The sequence below is a fragment of the Pseudophryne corroboree genome, chromosome 1, assembly GCF_028390025.1.
Source record: "Pseudophryne corroboree isolate aPseCor3 chromosome 1, aPseCor3.hap2, whole genome shotgun sequence".
NCBI lineage: Eukaryota > Metazoa > Chordata > Amphibia > Anura > Myobatrachidae > Pseudophryne > Pseudophryne corroboree.
This window is the reverse complement of record NC_086444.1, coordinates 967,292,289-967,318,879: the sequence shown is the minus strand read 5'-3', so window position 1 is coordinate 967,318,879 and position 26,591 is coordinate 967,292,289.

The following is a 26,591-nucleotide window of genomic DNA, read 5'->3' as shown; positions in this document are numbered from 1 at the left end:
TACATATGCGCTGTAAATACACACACAAACACATACCCAGGACTATGACTGGTGGCATTGTGAGGGCGGAGGGAGCTGCTGTTGCAATTATTTTCACAGACATACTGCATGCAGAGAGCTCAGTTGTAGTTTGTGCTGAGATGAAGACACTCTGTCTCTGTCTTTAAAATAACAAATTCAGTCCATCAGGAGGGGTTTCTAGATACAGTACTCAGAAACCCTTCCTGCGTGTGTCAGTGAAGCTGGTCTGTAACAAACAACTCACACCTCACCTCAGGGGCTTCTTATGCTTTTATGAATGATCAATTATTACCTGCACAAACTTGCTTTAGCTAAACCTATAAAATCTACACAAGACCAGTAAATAATTTAAATAAGCCTAGAGTACAGTATATTTATAGCCAGCAACCTCTCAGGAATCAGGATCATCTTGAGAGCATATACCCAAACCCTTCGTAGGGTACTTACCTCAGTATATACAGCACATAGATTAATCCCATTAAAGAGAAGCCCCTATTTAAGGAACTGTCTCATACGTCTTAATATACAGTTTGCCAGGGAAACAAGACTGCACTAGACTGTCTCTACCACAACCTTTTCCTTGACTAACACAAGTAATTTCTAAGGATTGTAACACTTGTTACATTTTGTATATTTTTCATAAACTGAGACTGTCACGGAGATATATACAACAATTGACATTTATAGTATACCTACTATTACATGGATCCGATTGCAGATATCAAAATAAAAGTTATACATTAACAGTCACACCATAGCCTACACAAATGGGGTCAGGTTTTAAATATCAAATGTGCACCACTGTAAAGAAATGGGTATCATTAAATTTGTGAGAGACTTTGGGGGGTATCCAATTAGCCACGATAATCATGGTGCTTTTGTGAGATCCCAGTTATCGCGGTCATTGCAAGAAAACCACAGAGTTTTGCTTTCATTTTATCATGGTATCCTATTGCAAGCAAGTTTCTTGGTTGATCTCACGAACTGACCATTTGCGTGGTCAGCTGATATAGAGGATGAAAGTACTGTTTTTGCATTCTATTAGGTTAACTTTGATAAGATATTAGTTTATGCAAAATTAGTATATTAGCCAACCATATAGATGGTAGAATTACTGAAGTTTGTTCTAATTTAAGTGTTCTGAAAAAGACGTGCATTTAAATATTCAAACAAGCATTGCAGTGTATTATGAGTGTAAACTTGATTGATTGTGATTGCAATATATACAGCCTGGATTTTTTTTTTTAAGAGATTGAGCTAAAATCCTTTTGGGTCGTCTCCAATATAAAAAAAAAGAAAAGAAATCTGTTTGTAACAATTGTGAAATCATTGTGGGCCTGATTCAGATGCGGTCACAACTTCGATGGTGTCGCAACTGAGCGATTTATAAGGAAAGCTTCTGCATAAGATACTTCCCTATAGCTCCTATTCAACCACAATGATTTGGTGGAACTGTAGCAGTTAACTATTGAATTTTTATATTAACCAAATTGTGATATTAATAATCTTCTCTAGTGTAGAGAAGATTATTTTTAAGAGTTGGTGATATCTAGCTTTCTCCCAAAACTACGCAACTAAGTTATCCACTCCCCTCTTATTAACACTCATGAGCTTTTAACCTATCTATGTACGCTAACTGTAACATCTTCAACCTGTCACCATAAAAACTATCACACACCTCACCCAACTATACCTATCGCTCTCTTCTTCTGCTTCTACTAGCTGGTGACATATTCCCAAATCCAGGTCCCATCCACATACCATGCTCATATTCAGCTGATTCACAATGGAATACCATATAAATCTAACAAACCTTTTAGACATCACATGTCTCCCATCTTCCTCCAAGTCACTAAAATGTGCTTTATGGAATGCACGCTCTGTTTGCAACAAATTAAGCTCTAATTATGACCTTTTCATTTAAAAAATAATTATATGCTAGCTATAATAGAAACATGGCTCACACAATCAGACACGGCCTCCCCTGCAGCACTGTCACATGGTGGCCTCCACTTCACACACACACCCAGGCCTGGTTACAGTAATGGAGGTGGGGTTGGAATGTTACTGTCCAAATCTTACACACATACAGTTTTACCACCTGTTCCTTCACTCGCATTTAAATCATTTGAAGTACATTCTATTTGGATTTTCACCCCTTTCTCTCTGCATGTTGCAGTTATCTATCGTCCACCTGGGCAACCCAAAAAGTTTCTGGAAGATTTTTCTGCTTGGCTCCCTCAATTTTTATCCTCTGACATCTCCACCATTATTATGGATGATTTCATTATCTCTATTGACAATCCACAATCTCCCCAAGCCTCCAAACTACTCTCTCTAACCTCCTCTCTTGGCCTCTCCCAATGTACTGACTCTCACACTGCTTTGAACTTGTACTCATCAGACTATGCTCTGTTTCTGAACTCCCTAACACTCCTTTCCCTCTCTCATATCAGGACCTTATCACCTGCATGCTCTCCTCCATTACTTCAAACTCAATGTCCCTGAAGTCTACCAAGTCTCCTCTAACCCGCAGAAATATTAATGCTATTAATTTTCAACAACTATCTACCTCACTGCAACCACTGCTCTCACCACTTTCTACATTCACCTCTCCTGAGACTGCTGTATCACACCTTAACCAAACTCTAGAAACAGCACTCGAAGTGGCTATGGCTACCCATCACACTCCACATAGACTTAGATGTCAACTGTGGCACTCTAAATACACAAGACACCTACAAAGACTTTCACGTAAAGTAGAATACCAGTGGCGTAAATTTCGTAGTTCATGTGACTTCCTCACATATAAGACTGTGTATTACTCTTGTCGTAATGCTCTGGACACTGCCAAACAAACATAGTTCCAATCTCTCATCTCTGCTCAAGCCTCTAACCCCTAGCGACTTTTTAATACATTTAAATCACTTCTTGTCCCTCCCTCACCCAACCCACCAGCCACTATCAGTGTGCAAGATCTTTCTTCCTATTTCAAGGATAAGATTGATAAGATCCGAAATTAAATGGTATGCTCTTCCACAGCTAGTGACCTGCTTAATTCCCTTCCTGAACCCTCTCACACCTTCTCTTCATTTGATCCCACAAATGAAGATGGAGTATCTGCACTCTTCTCATCTGCCTACTCTACTACCTCTCCCCTTGACTCTATATCCCCACAAATTAGTAAAGCTCCGTCTGCTGTGCTCATCCCAAGCTTAACTAAAATCTGTAATCTCTCTCTGTCTACTGGTATCTTTCCTTCTCTGTACAAGCATGCAGTGATTACTCCCATTCTGAAAGAACAAAATTCTGACCCTAACTCTCCCTCAAACGACCGTCCCATCTCTCAGCTCACATGCCCCTCCAAGCTACTTAAGAGACTTGCCTACACTCGCCTCACACACTTTCTTAACTCACACAGCTTACAGGACCCATTTCAGTCAGGATTTAATGCCCAACACTCCACAGAGACAGCACTGACTAAGGTAGTGAATGATTTGGTCACTGCTAAATCTAAAGGCCATTACTCACTACTTATTCTCCTTGATCTCTCTGCTGCTTTTGACACTGTTGACCACTCTCTTCTCATACAAACACTACAATCCCTAGGTCTTCAGGACACAGCCCTTTCTTGGTTCTCATCCTACTTATCTAATCGCTCATTCAGTGTTCGTTTCTCTGATTCCACCTCCTGTTCGCTACCACATCTCATGGCAAACTAATCAACTCTTTCAGATTTCAGTATCATCTGCATACAGATGATACTCAGATCTTCCTATTCTCCCCAGATTTGTCACCATCTGTATTGGGCCGAATCACTGAATGCCTTTCTGACATTTCATCTTGGATGACCTCTCGCCACCTCAAACTTAATATTTCCAAAACAGAATTAATTATATTTCCACCGTCCATTTGTAGTTACCAACCTGATAGCTCTATCACTGTTGATAACTCAGCAATCATCCCTACCCCACAAGCTCACTGCCTAGGTGTCATTCCCCACATTCAATCTGTCTCAAGATCATGTTACATACATCTAAGAAACATATCCAAAATACGACCATATCTTACACAAGACAGAGAAAAAACTCTAATCCATGCTCTCATTATCTCCCGCATTGTTTATTGTAATAGTCTCCTAACCGCTCTTCCTAAAACGAGACTCTCACCACTACAATCCATTCTGAATGCAGCTGCAAGGCTAATCTTCCTTGCTAGATGTGCATCGTCTGCAGATCCGTTTGGTCAGTCCCTCCATTGGTTACCGGTATTCTATCGTATTAAATATAAAATACTTTTACTTACATACAAGGCTATTAACCAAACTGCACCAATATACATCTCTTCACTCATCTCTAAATATCTCCTTACCTGACCTCTCCGCTCTGCACAAGATTTGCGTCTCTCATCCACACGTATTACTTGTTTACACTCAAAATTACAGGACTTTATCCGGGCTTCACCCACTCTGTGGAATGCCCTCCCACGCACAATAAGACTCACCTCTAGTCTCCAAACCTTTAAACATTCCCTGAAAACTCACCTCTTCAGACAAGCCTATCAAATTCCAGACCCACCCATATAACCTTCAGTGCTTCCCTATCTAATTACATCCTCTCTGTACAGTACACATAACCTCACATATCTTGCCTTTCTTTACTCTCACACCCTCCTGACTGGGTGATCATATCATACAACCCATTAAGAACCAGCAATCTGGTGGACCATTATGCATTAGGTAGCATCTATCCTTGTGTATCAATGCCTATTTCCCTATGGATTGTAAGCTTGCGAGCAGGGCCTTCCTACCTCTATGTCTGTCTGTTTTTACGCAGTTTTTTCTACTACTGTTCTAATTGTAAAGTGCAACAGAATATGCTGCGCTATATAAGAAACTGTTAATAAATAAATAATAAAATTAAACTAAGCAATTATTATTATTATTAACAGTTTCTTATATAGCGCAGCAAATTCAGTTGCACTTTACAATTGGAAATAACAATGATATAATAAACTGGGTAAAACAGTCATATAGGTAGAAAGGCCCTGCTCGCAAGCTTACAATCTATAGGGAAATAGGCATGGATACACAAGGATAAGTGCTGTCTATTGCATAGTTGTCCACCAGATTGCAAAGGTTCTTGGTGGGCTGTGATATGGTCACACATCAATGATGAACCGGGGTCAAGAGGAAGGATGAGAAGACATGTGAGGATATGTGTGGACTGTGCAGAGTGGATGCTATTTGATAGGAAATTTCATGAAAGTTATGTGGGCAGTTCTGGAATTTGATATGCTTGCCTAAAGAGGTGAGTTTTCAGGGAACGCTTGTCCTGCAATCATGAGTGGGAGCGAGTAATGAGTGTGGACGAGAGACGCAGGTCTTGTGAAGTGCGAAGAGGTCGGGTTGGGAGATATTTTGAGATAAGCAAAGTGATGTACATTGGTGTAGTTTGGTTAATGGCCTTGTGTGTGAGTAAAAGTATTTTATATTGAATACGAAAGAATACAGATAACCAATGGAGGGACTGACAGAGTGGATCTGCAGACGAACGTCTAGCGAGGAAGATTAGCCTCGCAGCTGCATTCAGAATGGATTGTAGTGGTGAGAGTCTCGTTTTGGGAAGACCGGTTAGGAGACTATTGCAATAATCAATGCGGGAGATAATGAGAGCATGTATTAGGGTTTTAGCAGTGTCTTGTGTAAGGTATGACCGTATTTTGGCTATGTTTCTTAGATGCATGTAACATGATTTTGAGACATATTGAATGTGTGGAGCAAAGGACAGTTCTAAGTCAAGTATGACACCTAGGCAGCGAGCTTGTCTGTAGACTGAGCATATGTTACAGCTACAGTGCGCACGCACCAAGGTATCTTAGCAATTCTGCTCGCAGTGACGAATCAGTCACAGAGACCATTTTGGGGTGGTACGGGGAGTATCCGCAAAAACGTAGGCATGTCATGACTGTGGCTGTGTCTCAGTCTCATACACGTAAATGATGCCATCATTCCAGCTCCTGCAGCCATTCTGCGCGGCCATAGAGGCACTCAGGCAGCTGATGTTCCTCACATATTTGATGAGATTGCAGTAGAGTACACAGTTTCTGAACATATTGCGATGGTTTGGTGGGTGTCTCTCTGGTCACTTGTGGGTGGCTGCTACACTTGCAATGCCTCGCAGTTCCACCACTGAAAAGGATCGCTGTTGTGTTAGTATTGCAACCACATCTTAATAAGGCCCTGTGTTTGGGGTTAAGAGCCTTTACCTTTATGCCATAAGTAGGAAAGGAGTGAACCATTGGTGCTGTTAACAGGCAAGTACCAGTGAAAAGCAGACCACTCACTCGCCATCATCATGCAAGTACTTTTAGCAAATACAGCACAGACAGTCAATCTATAACTCACCTGATGGGGTGTTCACTTAGGAGTATAGTTACTAAAAATCAATTTTTAAATCTAGTGCAAATCAATCTAAATCAGTGGTGGGGAGCGCCTGGCCTGCGGGCCGTATAAGACCTACAAAGTCATTTTGCTCAGCCCGGCCAGGGTACCAGGAAAACCACAGGTGGGACTAGGAGGGGGATGGATGGAGGATGACTTGGGTTAGTGGGACAACAGCAGGCAGGACTAAGTGGGGGATGGCAGCAGTTGGGGCTAGAAGGGGGGCGGCATCCGATGGAGGACCTGGGTTACCCCTGCCAAGGCAACCATGGGTGGGACTAGGAAGAGGCATGGCCTGGCAGCCGAGGAGGATGTGGGTTGCGTGCGTGTGTCCCCCACGTGTCTTCCGAGCTCCTGCTGTTCTGAGACTCCTGTGCCTGGCTTCTATCATACCTGATCACCGGAGGCTGCTGCTGATCAGAGGAGGTGTTGGTGAGATAGTGTGGACCTGGACCAGTGTGTGCAGGAGTCTGGATGGGACCTGTCCTGCAGTGGTGGTGAGTGCTCTGCTGGGGGCATTATGTGTAATTGGAACTATACTAGGACATTAGGTGTATCTGGCCATATACTGAGGACATTATGTGTAACTGGCACTATACTGGGGCATTATGTGTGTCTGGCACTATACTGGGGAATTATATGTAACTGCCACTACTGTGGGCAGTATGTGTAAGCAGCTATTACCGTGGCCATTATATGTAAGGAGCATTAATGTGGGCATTATACGTGTAAGGTCACACCTACTTTCCCAAGAGCATGGCGTGCAGTTTGAGGGGTGAGGTGCTTCAGAGATAGCCCACGAATTATGTTTCAAAAATCCAAATGGCCCTTGGCAGATAAAAGGTTTGATGTTGTGTTTCAAACACACATCTGCTAAAGTAATAAATTCATATAATAAAATCATCTGTTAGTAAATGTGTGTTTTAGCCCCTGAAACGCAACATCAATAAAGATCAATTTTCATTGATAAACAGTTATGTAAAATCAACCTCTTAGTAAATATATCCCTAACAATGAACAACTAGTTCAATGGAATGGAGGCAACCGAGTACAATAAGAGGAGTCTAAAGCTCAAGGATAGATATAAATGCTTAAATGAAGGAGGTCAGTATGTGGAGTAATAGACCAAGTTTAAAATAAAACAACAACAAATTAATTATAGATATTTTTCACAGCTAAACTGCCTTTATTTTCTGAATTACCCTCATAATTGGATATGTATATAGTACAGTATACTAGAAATGTGACTAAGTAGTATTCAGCGTTTTGAGGTGTACTAAAACATAGTATACAATAGTATATAGTATATTTCAAATGTGATATGTTGTGTACTTCAATATTAGTTCATTGTACTAGAAATTATTTTAAAAATGTTTAATTCTTTATCTACAAACCTTTGCTATTTAATGTTAAAAGTTATATTTCAAAATATACATAGTTAATCCATACATACTGTTTAAGCTAGATACTGTATATGTGAGTTTTTGTTTTTTTTACATTTTCAATCAATATCTACATGGTTTTTTTTTTTAATACCGTCTTCTCTTATTTAGGCTAATTTTTGTTGGTAGTTTCTGTTGTATGCTAATGGATGCTTTAGGTTAGGCGTTCTGAACAATTCATATTATTATTACTTACGAATGGACTGGTTTTAGTACATTTTGTTGCAGCACTTCTATTACTTAAATTATTAACATTGGAAGGAGGGTAACCAATTAGATGAGATAAAACATAGTGTGCATAAAACTCTATCTAATTAGGATCGCCCGTCAAAAATACATATCCTCATGAAAACACAAAAATTCGGTGAAAGCTGTGTGTTTTCTGTAGACCCATTTTCGGATGAAAACAGGGCTGTCTTCAGGGCTTTGGTTTCGCCTGTAAGCTGCGGCTCGCGACGGTTTATCGGTTCTTACTGTATAGCCCCCCGCAAGACAATTAGCCGATGTAATTGACTGCGGTTAATTGGATACCACCCTAAGTCTGAACTTGTAATATACTGTTAAGTGGTCTAGTTATCAATGTTAAAGACCTATCTTAACTGGAAAGTGAGTGAAAATTTGGATCAATAAAATTTTCTAGTGTTCCGTTTATTTTCTATAGATTTTGATGCATGCCTCCAATTTATTCTTTAATTAAATGCCTAAACTGATCAAGAGGGTTTACATAAACAGCATTACTATGTTTTGCTATAAGATTATTTTGTAGTAAAATATTATTAGTGTTACATTCAGTATTTAGCTGATTATCCAAAGTTGGTAATGTTTTAAATTGAAGACATGAAAGTCACCATATTCAATATTATCTGCTAGGCTATCAGAATACAATGATGTTCTTTGACGATCGGTTGAGAAGAAATCATTATGTTGACTTTTATTCAATAAATCTTCCACTTCTTTGATTGTCCATTTGTATAGGGTGGTCCATAAGTGTGGGTGCTTCCACACTTGTGGACCACTCTGTATTTTGGTTTATCTTTATTCAGAAATTCTACAATAAATTAAAAAAATAATTATTAAATCCAACATATTTTTAATTTTGTGAAACACATAGGTGTTTATTAGTGGGTCTGTGTATTTCCTTGGCCTTTTTTTAAAACAGTACGAAGATTATGTAATATAACAATATTGTACAGATGTGTCCATGTTTATCTTGACCTTTAATAGGATTAACTGAGACTGGGCAGTCTGACTTAATCCCCTGCTGTAATGACTTAATCCCCTGCTGTATTATTCTCTGTATTGTGGGGGTAATTCCAAATTGATCGCAGCAGGATTTTTGATAGCAATTGGGCAAAACCATGGCCCTCATTCCAAGTTGATCGCAGCAGTTCATCGCATCGCAAACGGCAAAAAAAATCGCAAACTGCGCATGCGCGAAAGCAGAATTGCGCGTGCGCAAAAGGAGCGATACGACGCTTGTGCAAAATTACTAACTGAAAATCTGCTCGTACTACATCACCGAAAACAGGGAGTGACGGAGGCGTGACAGAGGCTCGGCTTCGCTATCTAACGAAATGGGCGTGAAAGTGGGCGGCTAGTGTGGGAGTAGGCAACTGGCAGTAGGCGTGTTTTGTGCAGAAATGCGTAGCCGATGGTAAAAATTACACAACAAATGTTTGCTATCTTGTCGCAGCCGAGGAGTAAGTCTGCAGCTACTCAGCACTTGCGAAGTACTGTTACAAGTGTGTCTGCACTAATTAGCAATTAATTGGCCAATTAATTCACCTGTTAACCAATTACTTGCCAAACACTGCTGTTACAAAAGACTACAAACAGCAATTGTATGCCTACATAACATTTTTATTGTTACCACGTATAAATCTGACACACTCACAAATAATGCACTGTATTTTATTTATTTGTTGAAATACTTTGATGTTAACTGCATGTTTTAATTATTTGCTTAATACTATCAAATTTAATCAAGTGTGAATAAACCAACTTATAAACTACATCAGCTAAATCTTCTCGACATAGACATATTCCTTTGTACATACCAAATAACATGAGCAACATAATGCAGCCTACACTTAATGTTACTTAATACATTATTATTATTTTTTGCGGGAATATGTGTCCATATCTAATACTATGCTATGTTGCCCCTAGTAACCCAAGTTCCAAAGTTTTTTTTAAATTTTTTTTATATGGCCACTTAAGTGTTGTGCAAGGCATACATGTTTTAAATTATAATATTCAATGTTTGTATGAATATTCTGATTGTTCCCTTGTTCCACAAATGTCAATATGTCATGTTAAAGTTTACAGGGCACAGTTTTCCAGAGTGCATAACCTTTAATAAAACACACAAACAAGTTTTTTTTTATTTTATTTATACTTCAAAAAATAAAGTAAAGCAGCAACACAACATGGCTACAAATGAGCATCACATACAAAGATGGACATAGCAACAAGCAGATGCCAGTGCCAAAATTCACATAGCAGAACCGAGTTCTATGGTAACACCATCTTCTGGCAAAATAAGATGTTTAATATTTACTAAGTATATGTTGTGAACCCCCAGCCAGACGAAACTTTTAGGGGAACTGAGGTCAATTCTGGAACCAATACACAAACACAACCATACACAGCACGCTAGGAAGAGGAAGATGGCTCAGGTGTAGACGAAAATAACTCACAGGCTACAATTTAAATAAACACAAATATACCCTTTCACTTTGAGGGAGTTCAAAAGAAAGAAGAGAGACCCAGTGGCGCAGAAGGATTGACTAAATAATAAAAACAATACAATTCCCTGTCCTTATAGGAAAAGTTCGATCCAGGTTTTTTTCGTTCTCCTTTCAATGTTTCCACATCAGGAAAAATACCTCAAGGGGAAGAGAGAATATCCTTAGTGCAACACTGTTTGAAATACTTAGTCACACTCTCTAGATTTATGAGTTATGCACTCACATGTGATAAATGAATAACAGGCTCATCATCCTCAACATTTGTTTTTCCTTCCTTCACCGCAGTATGAAACTCAGAAAGAAAATATATTTAGTGCAACACTGTTTTCTTAAAAGCAAAAGAATTTATTACAGAATAGCACTCACAATTTTTAAAAGAAAATAGGGCATATAGGACCTCCTCAGAGGACAGAATGACTCTCACAAACAGAGGGAATCGGATCCAGCCGGTCCAGCCGCAGCAAGATGTCAATGTCCCCACGATGTTTACCAGGAAAGGTCCAAAAAAGTCCAAGAATCCACCAGCTTTACGCGTTTCGGACACTCCGGTCCTTCATCAGAAGCTTGGTGGCATGTAGTCCTATAGGGCTTTTTATACCCTTACTAATCCAATGAGACCACCCCCACCCCACCTGAAAATGGGCGCCAAACATTAGAAGCACTAATCCTTCGTTTTCTAATACATCACTTCCAATGTAATCGGAAGCTACATTTGCGTGTCACCGCTAGTGAAGTTCCGTCGCGCAACTTCCGGTATAACCGGAAGTTACATTTGCGTGTCAGCGCGTCTCTCAGGATGGTGTTGTAAACGTCACTTCCGGTAACTCCGGAGTGACGTATGCGTTCCACCGCGTTCCACACTCGTGAATGTCTTAGTGGTGAAGAAGTGGGTATCACTATAATAGCGTAGTTATATTTCAGAAACGGCACATATTATCGTGGGGTGTCGGTGATCTATAATAAATAAAAACATACAAATTAATTCAAGAATGAAGAGAAGAGAAGAGACATTTTAAATGATGAATAAAACGATATCAAATGGAGACAGCACTTAGAGGAAATGTTTCAATTCAAAGTCCCCATTTAAACCTTTTGGGACAAGAGTTTTGAGGACATAGATCCATTTCATCTCTGCCTTAGATAGCCTAAGATCCATGTCCCTGGTTTTCCAATTGTGTTGTACTACTTGGATACCCCAGAAAGATTTAATATGGCATTCTTTTGAGTGATGTTTCTCTTTAAAATGAGCAGATAGAGTATGTGACTCCAAGCCCTTTTTGATGTTGTAGACATGTTCCGCTAGTCTAGTTTTTAAATTTCTTGTAGTTTTACCCACATATAAGAGATCCTTCGTTTTCTATTACATCACTTCCAATGTAATCGGAAGCTACATTTGCGAGTCACCGCTAGTGAAGTTCCGTCGCGCAACTTCCGGTATAACCGGAAGTTACATTTGCGTGTCAGCGCGTCTCTCAGGATGGTGTTGCAAACGTCACTTCCGGTAACTCCGGAGTGACGTATGCGTTCCACCGCGTTCCACACTCGTGAATGTCTTAGTGGTGAAGAAGCGGGTATCACTATAATAGCGTAGTTATATTTCAGAAATGGCACAAATTTCTTGGAGTTTTACCCACATATAAGAGATTGCAGTTACACTGTACTGCATAGATGACGTTCTACCCAATAAGGGATTTTATCACATGTAACTCTAAGAACGTCATCTATGCAGTACAGTGTAACTGCAATCTCTTATATGTGGGTAAAACTACAAGAAATTTAAAAACTAGACTAGCGGAACATGTCTACAACATCAAAAAGGGCTTGGAGTCACATACTCTATCTGCTCATTTTAAAGAGAAACATCACTCAAAAGAATGCCATATTAAATCTTTCTGGGGTATCCAAGTAGTACAACACAATTGGAAAACCAGGGACATGGATCTTAGGCTATCTAAGGCAGAGATGAAATGGATCTATGTCCTCAAAACTCTTGTCCCAAAAGGTTTAAATGGGGACTTTGAATTGAAACATTTCCTCTAAGTGCTGTCTCCATTTGATATCGTTTTATTCATCATTTAAAATGTCTCTTCTCTTCTCTTCATTCTTGAATTAATTTGTATGTTTTTATTTATTATAGATCACCGACACCCCACGATAATATGTGCCGTTTCTGAAATATAACTACGCTATTATAGTGATACCCACTTCTTCACCACTAAGACATTCACGAGTGTGGAACGCGGTGGAACGCATACGTCACTCCGGAGTTACCGGAAGTGACGTTTACAACACCATCCTGAGAGACGCGCTGACACGCAAATGTAACTTCCGGTTATACCGGAAGTTGCGCGACGGAACTTCACTAGCGGTGACACGCAAATGTAGCTTCCGATTACATTGGAAGTGATGTATTAGAAAACGAAGGATTAGTGCTTCTAATGTTTGGCGCCCATTTTCAGGTGGGGTGGGGGTGGTCTCATTGGATTAGTAAGGGTATAAAAAGCCCTATAGGACTACATGCCACCAAGCTTCTGATGAAGGACCGGAGTGTCCGAAACGCGTAAAGCTGGTGGATTCTTGGAAATTTTTGGACCTTTCCTGGTAAACATCGTGGGGACATTGACATCTTGCTGCGGCAGGACCGGCTGGATCCGATTCCCTCTGTTTGTGAGAGTCATTCTGTCCTCTGAGGAGGTCCTATATGCCCTATTTTCTTTTAAAAATTGTGAGTGCTATTCTGTAATAAATTCTTTTGCTTTTAAGAAAACAGTGTTGCACTAAATATATTTTCTTTCTGAGTTTCATACTGCGGTGAAGGAAGGAAAAACAAATGTTGAGGATGATGAGCCTGTTATTCATTTATCACATGTGAGTGCATAACTCATAAATCTAGAGAGTGTGACTAAGTATTTCAAACAGTGTTGCCCTAAGGATATTCTCTCTTCCCCTTGAGGTATTTTTCCTGATGTGGAAACATTGAAAGGAGAACGAAAAAAACCTGGATCGAACTTTTCCTATAAGGACAGGGAATTGTATTGTTTTTATTATTTAGTCAATCCTTCTGCGCCACTGGGTCTCTCTTCTTTCTTTTGTACTATTGTTGTGGTGTGGTGAACCTGTTCTGAGCTGACCTGGGCTGCATGTGAGGCATTTTGCGCAATTGTTTCTTGGTTTTTTCTTTACAACTTTGAGGGAGTTGTACATTCTGGCCACACAAGCCAAAAAAAAAAACATCGAGGCAACATGTAAAACATGGGTGCTGCCCATCTGGAGAGACATCACTTTCTCTTCTTTTTCCCCGCCTGATGTTGTTCTTCACGGCTCGGTCTGCGAAGCGACCTTCGAGGGCCCTGCCCAGTGGGATGTTCTTCCTGGGCAGAGGGAGGGGAGGGAACAGATGTGGGTGGCTCTCTGCTACTGTGGGCAAGGGAGACAGCGATGTCCTGGAGCCCTTGCAGAATGGAATTGGCAATTTGTTGGAAGGAGGAGGCGAGTTGCTCTTGGCCCTGCCTGATCTCTGCCAGACCTTGGCAGAGTTGAGCTACACCTTGCTCCATACTGTTTCTGTGCTCAGTGAGCCGGACAGGTATCTGGCTTACCTCCCGGATCATCCTGTCCTGAAAAGCATTCAAGCTCTCACTGTACCTGGCAATTTGAGACAGGATGTCCGGGATAGCAGAGGGTTGGGTGGGGGGGGGGCCAGTTGGAATCTGGACAGATGGAATCTGTGGTCCCACAGTGGCAGAGACACTAGGTCCCCCCACCTCAGCCTTAGCCACATAACCTTCTTGTGACTCTACCTGCTCACCCACCTGTGCTGTGTTATGTTCAAAGCAAATAGAAGAATGAGTGGAAAAAGAGTAGAAAAAAACAACATGAGACTTTTGGAACCACTAAATTAGTTTTTTAGGAATATGTGTGTAAACTTACCTGGCAAGTCATGTGCATTCAGTATTTCAGGCAGGTCCGTGTCCATATGAGACATCCCAACCCCCTCCTCGTAGCTCACACAGTCCATCGCCATCTCCTCAAGATCTGTGTATTCCACAGTGGCAGCTGGACCTCCCCCTGTTGCCCTCGAGGCATTCCACTCCGCAGACCTCTTGCCCTTCAGGCGGGATTTGAAGTCGGCCCAACTACATATGTGATTAGAATTAGGGGCAAGGGACATAAAAGTTATGAATACCTGCTTTACTTGATAGTACACATGTTATGTATTTGGTTGCTATAGGCAACATCACATCTAGCTAAGTTTTTAATAATACTTGGCACAGAAAATGGTGTGTCAATATACACTTACCGTCTTCTAACTTCCTGTGAGGTGCGGACTATTGAGCCGACTTCATTAACAGAATCAGTGATGTCCCTCCAGATTCGATCTTTGGATGCAGCACCCATGTTTTTGGGGCCTCGATGAATTTTTTCCATGGCCTGTGTGACCAAAACACGTAACTCCCTCTTAGTGAAGGCGGGCTGTCTTTTTTTTTTTTTGGATGTAGCCTGTGAGCTATCGTCCTGTCCCTCCTCACCATCTTCCTCTTCACTAGCTGCTTGTGTACTTTGTGTTTGAGATGGTAGTCCGGAATCTCCCTCAGTTTCCCCAGTATCTATGTCTGGCAGGTGATTCAGTCCTAACTCCTGGGTATCAGAAGATGGAGTTTGTACAGTACTGGGTCCTGCAATTTGAACATCCGCACTGGCAGTTTCCAGCATCTGCCTCCGCAGCGCTAGGCACCTATGTGTCAAAGCGGACATCTGCTGCTGCACCTGGTCCATCTCTGCTGCCATCTGCTCACGAGTAGCCATGTTGCTGGTGGCATGCGTTTTTGCACAGGTGTCCATCGATTTATAGCTGCATGTGTTTTCCAGTGCGGTAATTCGCACAGGTATCAATTATGCTAATTCTTCCAGTAATTGTTGTACTGCCTATTTAAAACCCTTGACTGCAGCCTGTGTGAGTGGGTGTATGATGCTAAATGGTGATTCAAGACACAAGCAAGGTGGACGTGTTGCCTCTCACATTTCAGAGTGAGTTTTTATTGCAGTATGTAGCATAAAAATGTGCGTTTGTTTGCTAGCAAATTTGTTACTGTTGTGTTGCGGATGGCGTATTTAAAGCATATTGTTTTTTTTGTTTTTTTTTAAATTGGGATATATCACAAAACCAAGTATGTATGGGTGAGCAATGGTCCTTTGCAGTGGTTTAAAATGGGTATTTGTAGTTTTGTGTTTAATGTTTTTTGCTATAAATTTATTAACATGTACTATCTAATAGTTTTGTTACCTGTAATTTACAGTGTAGCCGTTCTAGTGCTGAGAGTGGTTCTTTTATTTATTATTGGCCATTTCTCTCTCTTGTAGGTGTCTCTCTTGTTTGTTTGTTTGTTTGTTCATTTCCATTTTGAGTGCCAAAGTAGGCCAGTTTTCAGTTGAAGTTTCCCAAAAAGGGCTCCTTCATTTTCTGAGCAGGTAAGTTGCCTGTCCCTGGGTGTCATGGTGTGTGTTTGTTGTGAGTGTGTATCTTATTTATTATTGGCCATTTCTCTCTCTTGTAGGTTTCTCTCTTGTTTGTTTGTTCATTTCCATTTTGAGTGCCAAAGTAGGCCAGTTTTCAGTTGAAGTTTCCCAAAAAGGGCTCCTTCATTTTCTGAGCAGGTAAGTTGCCTGTCCCTGGGTGTCATGGTGTGTGTTTGTTGTGAGTGTGTATCTTATTTATTATTGGCCATTTCTCTCTCTTGTAGGTGTCTCTCTTGTTTGTTTGTTCATTTCCATTTTGAGTGCCAAAGTAGGCCAGTTTTCAGTTGAAGTTTCCCAAAAAGGGCTCCTTCATTTTCTGAGCAGGTAAGTTGCCTGTCCCTGGGTGTCATGGTGTGTGTTTGTTGCGAGTGTGTATCTTATTTATTATTGGCCATTTCTCTCTCTTGTAGGTGTCTCTCTTGTTTGTTTGTTCATTTCCATTTTGAGTGCCAAAGTAGGCCAGTTTTCAGTTGAAGTTTCCCAAAAAAGGGATCCTTTATTTTCTGAGCAGGTAATTTTTTATTTTTTAATGTTTGCATTTTTTTTTGTTTAAAAAAAAAAAAACATACTTAGTACTTTTTTAATATATTGTTGTAGTAATTATATGGTTATGTTTTTTTAATCTCAAAAAGTTTGTTATTTGTGATGGTAACCTACTGTATGTTGTAGGTACTTAGCTAACTGTGGCCTTTTTTTTTTTCATTTATGTTATTTTGTTCCGTATTTTCATCTTGAAGATATGGAGTACGCTCCTGCAGTAAGTGAACACCCATACACTTTAAATTATATTTTGTTTTACAATGTGTGTTGTTAATTGTTTGTGTTTTTTAATGATTCTTACCTTCATTTTAAGTTGGTGATGTCCATTCATGTGGCAGCTGAAGCCCTCCCACCACAACCCACTGAACCACTCCCACCCCAACCGCCGCAAGCCCTCCAACCCCAACCGGCTCCTCATACTCCAAGGCAACGGAGGCGTGCTAGGCCACCAATTTTCCGTACCCGTGTCCTCCTTTTTGGGATGCCTGATGATGTAGTGTTGCGCAGATACAGACTGCCACCTCATCTAATCCTAGACACTCTCTCCATAATAGAGAGTGATCTAGAACAATCCATTAGGTATCCTACAGCAATACCAGCATTGACACAATTCCGTGCTGTGTTACATTTTTTGGCCACTGGTTCGTACCAGCATGTCGTAGGAGATCTGGTTGGCATGTCGCAGGGCCAGTTCAGTAAGGTCCTGCAGCATGTCAGCCAAGCTTTCCTAACCCGAGTGAAGCAATTTATCGCAATGCCTTTGGGTGTTGGTGCCCTGGTTGTGGTGAAGCGGCAATTTCAGGAAGGTGGTAGTCGCTTCTCACACGTTATTGGGGTTGTGGATGGAACACATGTAGCTATTGTTGCGCCAAGACATAATGAAGAAATTTATAGAAACAGGAAACTGTTTCATTCTCTGAATGTAATGGTTGTTTGTGGCCCATCCCTCCAGATCCTGTCCCTGAATGCTAAGTTCCCTGGGAACTCCCATGATGCCCATGTCATTAGACAATCACGGATATGGCAAAGTTTAAGAACGATGGAAGGCCAAGACATGTGGCTATTGGGTGAGTTTGGTATTTTTCATTATTTGAGCAGTCATATTTTTGGTATTACATTATTTCATGTTTTTTTTTTTTTTCCATTTTTCTATTTTCATCTTATCAAACAGGAGACCGTGGATATCCTTGCACCCCCTGACTCATGATTCCTTACAGTAAACCCAGGCCAGGACCACAGATGGCATTTAACTCCGCGCTTACTGCCACTAGACAGCTGGTGGAGCGCACGATTGGTGTTCTTAAAGGGCGTTTTCGTGTGCTCCACCGCACTGGTGGCGACATCATGTATTCATTCCCTGGGAATGAGTGCTGCTATTAAAAGTTGATTGGCTTTTCTTCTTTCTTTTTAAATCTGTATATTTAGATCAACAAGCAGCACCACTTTAATAGAATTGTGTTGAAATATTTGTTTGGTCAGCACAATATGTTATATCACAAATATTCCCTATAAAGGATCATCTATCTATAATCTGGTGCGGGAGTCTCTCTATCTTGGACATCATGTATTCGCCGGAGATGGTAAGTAAAATTGTGGTCCTGTGCGCTATCCTACATAACATCGCTGTAAGGAGTCGCGTAGAGCTTCCCCAAATGGAGGAATTGCCGGATGAGGAGCCGGGGGTTTGCCGGACATTCGGTGGGGGGAGTGTGTAACGCCGGGGGAATGCAGTAAGGGCTAGAATTGTCCGGGATTATTTCAGGTATTGTTTTTTTTATATTTAGTTTTGTCTCCAAAAACTCTTTGTATTTGTTTATTAATTTTGGACTGATGTCATTTAGGTAGCTTGGTAAATTTCAGAGTGTGTTGGTTTTGTTTTGTGAGTCTTTATTATTGTTTCAGTACATAATTAATCTGTAATGTTCTCCTTATCATGTTTTTTTGTGTAATATTGTTGTTTACAATGGTTTTTTATTTTGTAATTTATAATTAATTCTATTTGGGTTAATTGTGTTGTTAACCATCATTTTTTTTTATGTTTGGCTTGTGCATCTGTTTACATTAAAAATGACACAACATCTGATCCTAAATGTCGAAAACTTTGTGACTTTGTGCAGCTGATTGTTAATGCAAAATGTGGTGAGTACACAGATTGTAACAATTACTTTTCAATAAGTGTGTGTGCATGTGAGTGTGTGTGTGAATGTGATTGTGAGTGAGTGTGATTGTGAGTGAGTGTGATTGTGAGTGAGTGTGTGTGTGTTTGTGAATTTCCGCTAATGCGAACTGTACCCACTGTCCTTCACATCAATGCACTCAAATCAATAAAGTTTAATACAGATGACACCATAAATTTACAACCAATGAAATGCCACCACACACTATAAATATATGCCCATGTATGGAAAACGCCATTGGCACCATGCGCGCAGCTGCATTCACACGACGGGAGCTGCGCGTGTTGGTCGCGGTAATGGACCGATGCGTAGGCCACGCAGGGCCCTTTATACCAAATAGGGTAAAGCGCGAGGCCTACGCGGAGGTCCGCCGCATACTGCGCACACGCACACGGACCAGAAGGACTATAATCCAGCTGGAAAGTCGCTGGAGCGACCTCCGCCGTCGCATGCCGGACCTGTTGGCGGAATTACGCCAACAAATCCGCTATAGACGTAGACGAAGTACATTTCACATATTACCTTAAATATGTGTATTACACTGAGATTATTAGCAGAAACTTTAAATGTAAAGACTGCACATTTTCACTAAGAAGTTATATAGTGAGAAAATTAGCAGACTGTAATTATACTATTGTAGAACAAACATGACAAGTTTACACAGTGGGGTATATTTACTAAGGTCCCGATTTTGACCGAGATGCCGTTTTTTCATCAAAGTGTCATCTCTGTAATTTACTAAGCAATAATCACGGCAGTGATGAGGGCATTCGTAATTTTATGGAAGTCCAACAAAAAAAATACAAATGAATACACCATCGGTCAAAACGCGGCTGTTTAAGTATGAATCTCGGTCATTTACTAAGAAGTGCAAAGCAAAAAAAAAAAAACACTGCCGTGAAAAATTACAACTCGTAAAAAAGTGCTAAAAAAAAACAGACCTGCTTTTTTAATCCGTGACTGTATAGGCATGCACGGATCCATGAGATCCGTGCATGTATATAAGTGGGAAGGGGTGGGAAAGTGATTATTTTCTCCAAAAAAATTGCGTGGGGTCCCCCCTCCTAAGCATAACCAGCCTCGGGCTCTTTGAGCCGATCCTGGTTGCAGAAATATGGGGGAAAAATTGACAGGGGTTCCCCCATATTTAAGCAACCAGCATCGGGCTCTGCGCCTGGTCCTGGTTCCAAAAATACGGGGGACAAAAAGAGTAGGGGTCCCCCGTATTTTTAAAACCAGCACCGGGCTCCACTAGCTGGACAGATAATGCCACAGCCGGGGGTCACTTTTATATAGTGCCCTGCGGCCGTGGCATCAAATATCCAACTAGTCACCCCTGGCCGGGGTACCCTGGGGGAGTGGGGACCCCTTCAATCAAGGGGTCCCCCCCCAGCCACCCAAGGGCCAGGGGTGAAGCCCGAGGCTGTCCCCCCCCATCCAATGGGCTGCGGATGGGGGGGCTGATAGTTTTTTGTGATAATGAAAAGATATTGTTTTTAGTAGCAGTACTACAAGGCGCAGCAAGCCTCCCCCGCATGCTGGTACTTGGAGAACCACAAGTACCAGCATGCGGCGGAAAAACAGGCTCGCTGGTACCTGTAGTACTACTACTAAAAAAATACCCAAAAAAAGACAAGACACACACACCGTGAAAGTAAAGATTTATTACATACATGCACACAAACATACATACATACTTACCTTATGTTCACACGAGGGTCTGTCCTCTTCTCCAGGAGGATCCAAGGGGTACCTGTTGAATAAATTCTACTCACCAGATCCCGGGTCCCAGGGTCCTCGGGGCAACCATTTGTAATCCAGGTACTTGAATAAAATAACAAAACGGAAAGCCGAGCCACGAACTGAAAGGGGCCCCATGTTTTCACATGGGACTCCTTTCCCCGAATGCTAGAAACCCACTCTGACTTCTGTCTAAGTGGGTTTCTTCAGCCAATCAGGGAGCGCTATGTTGTAGCACCCTCCTGATCGGCTGTGTGCTCCTGTACTGTCTGACAGGCGGCACACGGCAGTGTTACAATGTAGCGCCTATGCGCTCCATTGTAACCAATGGTGGGAACTTTCTGCTCAGCGGTGACGTCACTTTCGGTCAACCGCAGGGCAGAAAGTTCCCACCATTGGTTACAATGGAGCGCATAGGCGCTACATTGTAACACTGCCGTGTGCCGCCTGTCAGACAGTACAGGAGCACACAGCCGATCAGGAGGGTGCTACAACGTAGCGCTCCCTGATTGGCTGAAGAAACCCACTTAGACATCAGTCAGAGTGGGTTTCTGGCATTCGGGGAAAGGAGTCCCATGTGAAAACATGGGGCCCCTTTCAGTTCGTGGCTCGGCTTTCCGTTTTGTTATTTTATTCAAGTACCTGGATTACAAATGGTTGCCCCGAGGACCCTGGGACCCGGGATCTGGTGAGTAGAATTTATTCAACAGGTACCCCTTGGATTCTACTGGAGAAGAGGACAGACCCTCGTGTGAACATAAGGTAAGTATGTATGTATGTTTGTGTGCATGTATGTAATAAATCTTTACTTTCACGGTGTGTGTGTCTTGTCTTTTTTTGGGTATTTTTTTAGTAGTAGTACTACAGGTACCAGCGGGCCCGTTTTTCCGCCGCATGCTGGTACTTGTGGTTCTCCAAGTACCAGCATGCGGGGGAGGCTTGCTGGGCCTTGTAGTACTGCTACTAAAAACAATATCTTTTCATTATCACAAAAGGCTATCAGCCCCCCCATCCGCAGCCCATTGGATGGGGGGGGACAGCCTCGGGCTTCACCCCTGGCCCTTGGGTGGCTGGGGGGGACCCCTTGATTGAAGGGGTCCCCACTCCCCCGGGGTACCCCGGCCAGGGGTGACTAGTTGGATTTTTGATGCCACGGCCGCAGGGCACTATATAAAAGTGACCCCCGGCTGTGGCATTATCTGTCCAGCTAGTGGAGCCCGGTGCTGGTTTTAAAAATACGGGGGACCCCTACTCTTTTTGTCCCCCATATTTTTGGAACCAGGACCAGGCGCAGAGCCCGATGCTGGTTGCTTAAATATGGGGGAACCCCTGTCAATTTTTTCCCCATATTTTTGCAACCAGGATCGGCTCAAAGAGCCCGAGGCTGGTTATGCTTAGGAGAGGGGACCCCACACAATTTTTATTTTGGATTTTACAGTGTTTAATTTAAAAAAAAAAAAAATGAACCCCAGCACGGATCACACAGATCCGGCCGAGATTCATTGTAAAAAAGTCGGCAGTGTTTTGCTAATCACTGCCGTAAAAATAAAAAATAAAACACGAATGACATCGACATCGGAACAAAAGAAAAACCCGAATACGACAGCTTAGTAAATCCGTCGTAACAAATTCAAAAAGTTGCAGTTTTACACTTTCGATGTCATTCGTGATTATTCTCCCACCAAATCGGGAGAATTACGAATGTTAGTAAATATACCCCAGTGTGTGTGGTTATGGCAAGCAATACTGACTGTGTAGCAAAGTGCTTCTGAAAAAGTTAATGTTGTTGTACTGAGTTGCTACACAGGCTGTCGACTGAACCCAATAACTTGCTCTGTGTCTTTAACATGGGACAGAACAATGTAATTTTTAAATGCTGATGGTATTATTTTTTAAGCCACAACCTAAATATTACATATGTCATTCTAGGGCAAGCACAACGGCAAGCAGCGGATGGAAGGCCGCAAAGTGCCAGCCCAGACCAATCCCCTTCTCCGCCCCCCTCCCCTTCTGTGGCCCAATCCTCCTCTCTGCCCCCCTCCCCCTATCTTTCCCAATCTCCTTCTCAGCCCCACTCCCCCTCTCTTTCCCAATCCCCTTCTCCACCCCACTCACCCTCTCTTTCACAATCCCCTTCTCAGCCCCCCTCCCCTTCTGTGGCCCAATCCCCTTCTCAGCTCCACTCCCCCTCTCTTTCCCAATCCCCTTCTCCGCCCTACTCCCTTTCTGTGGCCCAATCCCCCTCTCCGCCACCCTCCCCCTCTCTTTACCAAAACCCCTCTCTGTCCCCCTCCCCCTCTGTAGCCCAAACCACCTCTCCGCCCACCTCCGCCCACCTCCCCCTCTCATTCCCAATCTCCCTCTCTGCCCCCCTCCCCCTCTGTGGCCCAACCCACCTCTCTGCACCCCTCTGTGGCCCAAACCACCTCTACACCACCCTCCCCCTCTCAATCTGACCCACCCTCTGTAACCAGATCCCCCTTCCATCCTCTTTCCACAATCCAGACTCCTTCCCCCACCCAGCCTCCTTCCCCCATCCAGCCTCCTTCCCCACAATCTGAATGGGCAGCAGAGGCCCCAGAGCGACTTGAGGGAGGTGAACAAGTGGCAGAGGAGAGTAAGTTCACACACATTTACATTTAATTTGTTACCTAATTTAACTTCACATTCTAATAAATACAGTGTTGTAGTGGTGCCAATATTTTCCCAAGGTCAAATTTTTGTCTTCTTCATCATGGTATGGATGTTGGATTGACATTTGTGTGAGCAACATTAGATGTACAGTGTCTACGTCTGCAATGTTTAGGATGACCACTCTAGGTCGACACTCATTATTTCGACAGGGTTGCCTGGACAACAGGGTTTATATGTGTGACATTATCAGCAAAACAGTTAGACCTGAGTGGAGTTTAGTATGTTGTTTGACTTTTACACTTGTGCCTGGGTATTACAATATTTGCACATTGAACTCGCATGTTTCACTTTGTTAGCCAGGCTAAGGACACAGTGATTAGTGTTGGGAAAGTTACACTTCAAAAATTTAAAAATACACATTTAAAAACCTGTTTGACCTTATGTAGTAAGGCCGGCTTTCAGGGAGTGTGTGCCTGCTAGGATATGTGGTCCTTCTGAAGATGTTGATATGCAGTGTGATGATGCAGGGCCAACCACAAAAAAAGACTGCTTCACTCCAGATGTGAATGAATCCCTGCATGAGGTTACATTTACTAAGATGGTATTACTATTTAAGTTGGGATGTTGCCCATAGCAACCAAGCAGATCATACTTTTCATTTTTTTAGCACCTTCTACAAGATAATATGTGGAATTTGATTGGTTGCTATGGGTAACGTTCCATCTAAAAAAACTTGCTGAGCAGGCTTGTGTGTTGTTCTGCTACTGTTTTCGCATTAAAACATCCATGATGTAGTCACTTTGCCATTAAAGCAGGCCTGTCCAAACTGCGGCCCTCCAGCTGTTGAGAAACTACATATCCCAGCATGGCCAGACACAGCTTTAGCATTCTCTGACAGCAAAACTGGGTCAAGGCATGCTGGTATATGTAGTTTCACAACAGCTGGAGGGCCGCAGTTTGGACATGCCTGCATTAAAGTGTGCTTTGTACCTTGTTTGTATAATAGGTAATGTGAGGAAGTTAGTAATGTTTATTTTGCCTCTTAATTTCAGATGTTGCGGTTGAAGATCCCACAAGTTTTGCGGGCATTCTGGCCAGCATGCGCCAGCACCTACAAGCCTTGTTAAATAATGTTTCCCAGTTGGAAAAGTTTTCATAATATTTTATTTAATTAAAAAAAAAAAAAACTGTTCATTGAAGAAAAAAATAAATCTTTTTTTTACAAGTTAAGCGGGTGTTGTGTTTATTTATGCAATAAAGGAACAGCAGATTGGCTAGCATAAATTGGTTAGCTTAAACATTTCAGACATCTAATTTAAGAATGTTATTTTAAAATTAAAACCAAAAAGAACCCAAAAAAGAGTTAGGAGGTTATTGTTTACAAAAACATGTAAACACCTTTATTCACAAACTACACCTCTACACAAAAAAAATAAAAAAAAGGCATTAGACTAGGCAAATTTACCACATCTATATTTTTATTTAAAACATTTAAATGTTGAGGGCCAATTATGCCTACAAAGTGTTCTTCAGGTATTCTTTGAAGACTTAATTGGTCATGACCATTATCATTCATTACAGTAATTGGAATCGTAATTGAGGATGGCTTGTGTAGTTTGAACTGAAAGCAGTCATTTATCTTTAAAAAAAACATTGCTGTGCGTATTTTAGCAAAAGCGTGTGCAATTTTAAGAGGAATGTGTAAATCTACGAGAAGTTAGGATTTTTACGATGAGGTTTGTGGGAATGCGATGGGTTCGCATTAGTGCGATTTCATTTGGTATACGCCTACTTTGTGTACTACTGCGTACGAAATAGCAACAATACGTCGTGGGCGGATATTCGCTATTGTGCAACGTATTCGCATTTTTGCGCATATGCTGTGCTAACGAAAAAGATAGCGATCAACTCGGAATCACCCCCCATGTGCACTGCAGGGGAGGCAGATATAACATGTGCAGAAAGAGTTAGATTTGGGTGGGTTATTTTATTTCTGTGTATGGTAAATACTGGCTGCTTTATTTTTACACTGCAAATTAGATTGCAGATTGAACACCCAAATCAAACTCTCTGCACATGTTATATCTGCCCAAACACCCACACATTGTAGATTGAACACCCAAATCTAACTCTCTGCACATGTTATATCTGCCCAAACACCCACACATTGCAGATTGAACACCCAAATCTAACTCTCTGCACATGTTATATCTGCCTCCCCTGCAGTGCACATGGTTTTGCCCAATTGCTAACAAAAATCCTGCTGCGATCAACTTGGAATTACCCCCTGTATTGCAGCTGAGAACAATAGATGAAGGATTTATGAGAATAAACCATATTGAGCCTAGGCGCAGCAAACTAGCCAAGATAACCGTGGACCCATCTGTACCTATAGTCTAAAAATATTATATTTATGTAAATAGCCTATATAGTATACACAAAGACTAGAGTAATGAGAGGTGAGCATGGCTATGCATTGAAAAGCAGATACATTGTTATAGTGATACTGACAGCTCCTTGTTAAACACCTTCACTAAAGATAAAGGTAACTGCAGGTCCTGACATACTCTGGACATGGAAAACAAAAGGGAAATTGTGGCAGATGCCATATTTTACAGAGTTTGGAGGGTGGTTACACGGCACCAGGACACTGTAGAAGAAGTCAGGCATTTAAGTGAGTACACAACGGTAAGGATGTGCTATCCATCACATACAATCTCAAGATCTTCTATGCTGAACACAAGAGTCTGGAGTATTTTGCCACCTAGCATAAAGCATGTCATAACTGTATACAGATAGAAGACAAGAAAAATAGCTTTATAAAGATGTACGATCAGTTTTGGTTGTGGATTTGTGACATAAGTGTATTTTGTTGACTGACCAATAGAAACATAGAAAACTAAACTAAACCAAATACAGAAAGTTTATTTTATCCCTATAATCCTTAAAATGAAATAACACTATCTTAAGCACAGTAATACATAAAAATAATATAAATGTAAAATATATAAATTATGTTAATACCATGATTTAAATATATTTTCCTTATACTAGAACTGTATATATTATTTTCACATACAACGTGATATACAGATGGGTCCACTTACATCTTTGCTTTTTTCTGAATTTGGCACAACATGCAAAACACGGCTAAGCTGATTTCACGAGTAGCGAGTGGATGATTTTAAACTTTTTGGTTGCCATAATAGAATATGTATAAAGTAACATATTAAAGAAGCAAATTATGAAAGATCACAAGGCATGGCTTAATCTCTGAGTCCATGGCATTCAAAACTGTGCCATACATGGCGGGATATAGCAAAGATGT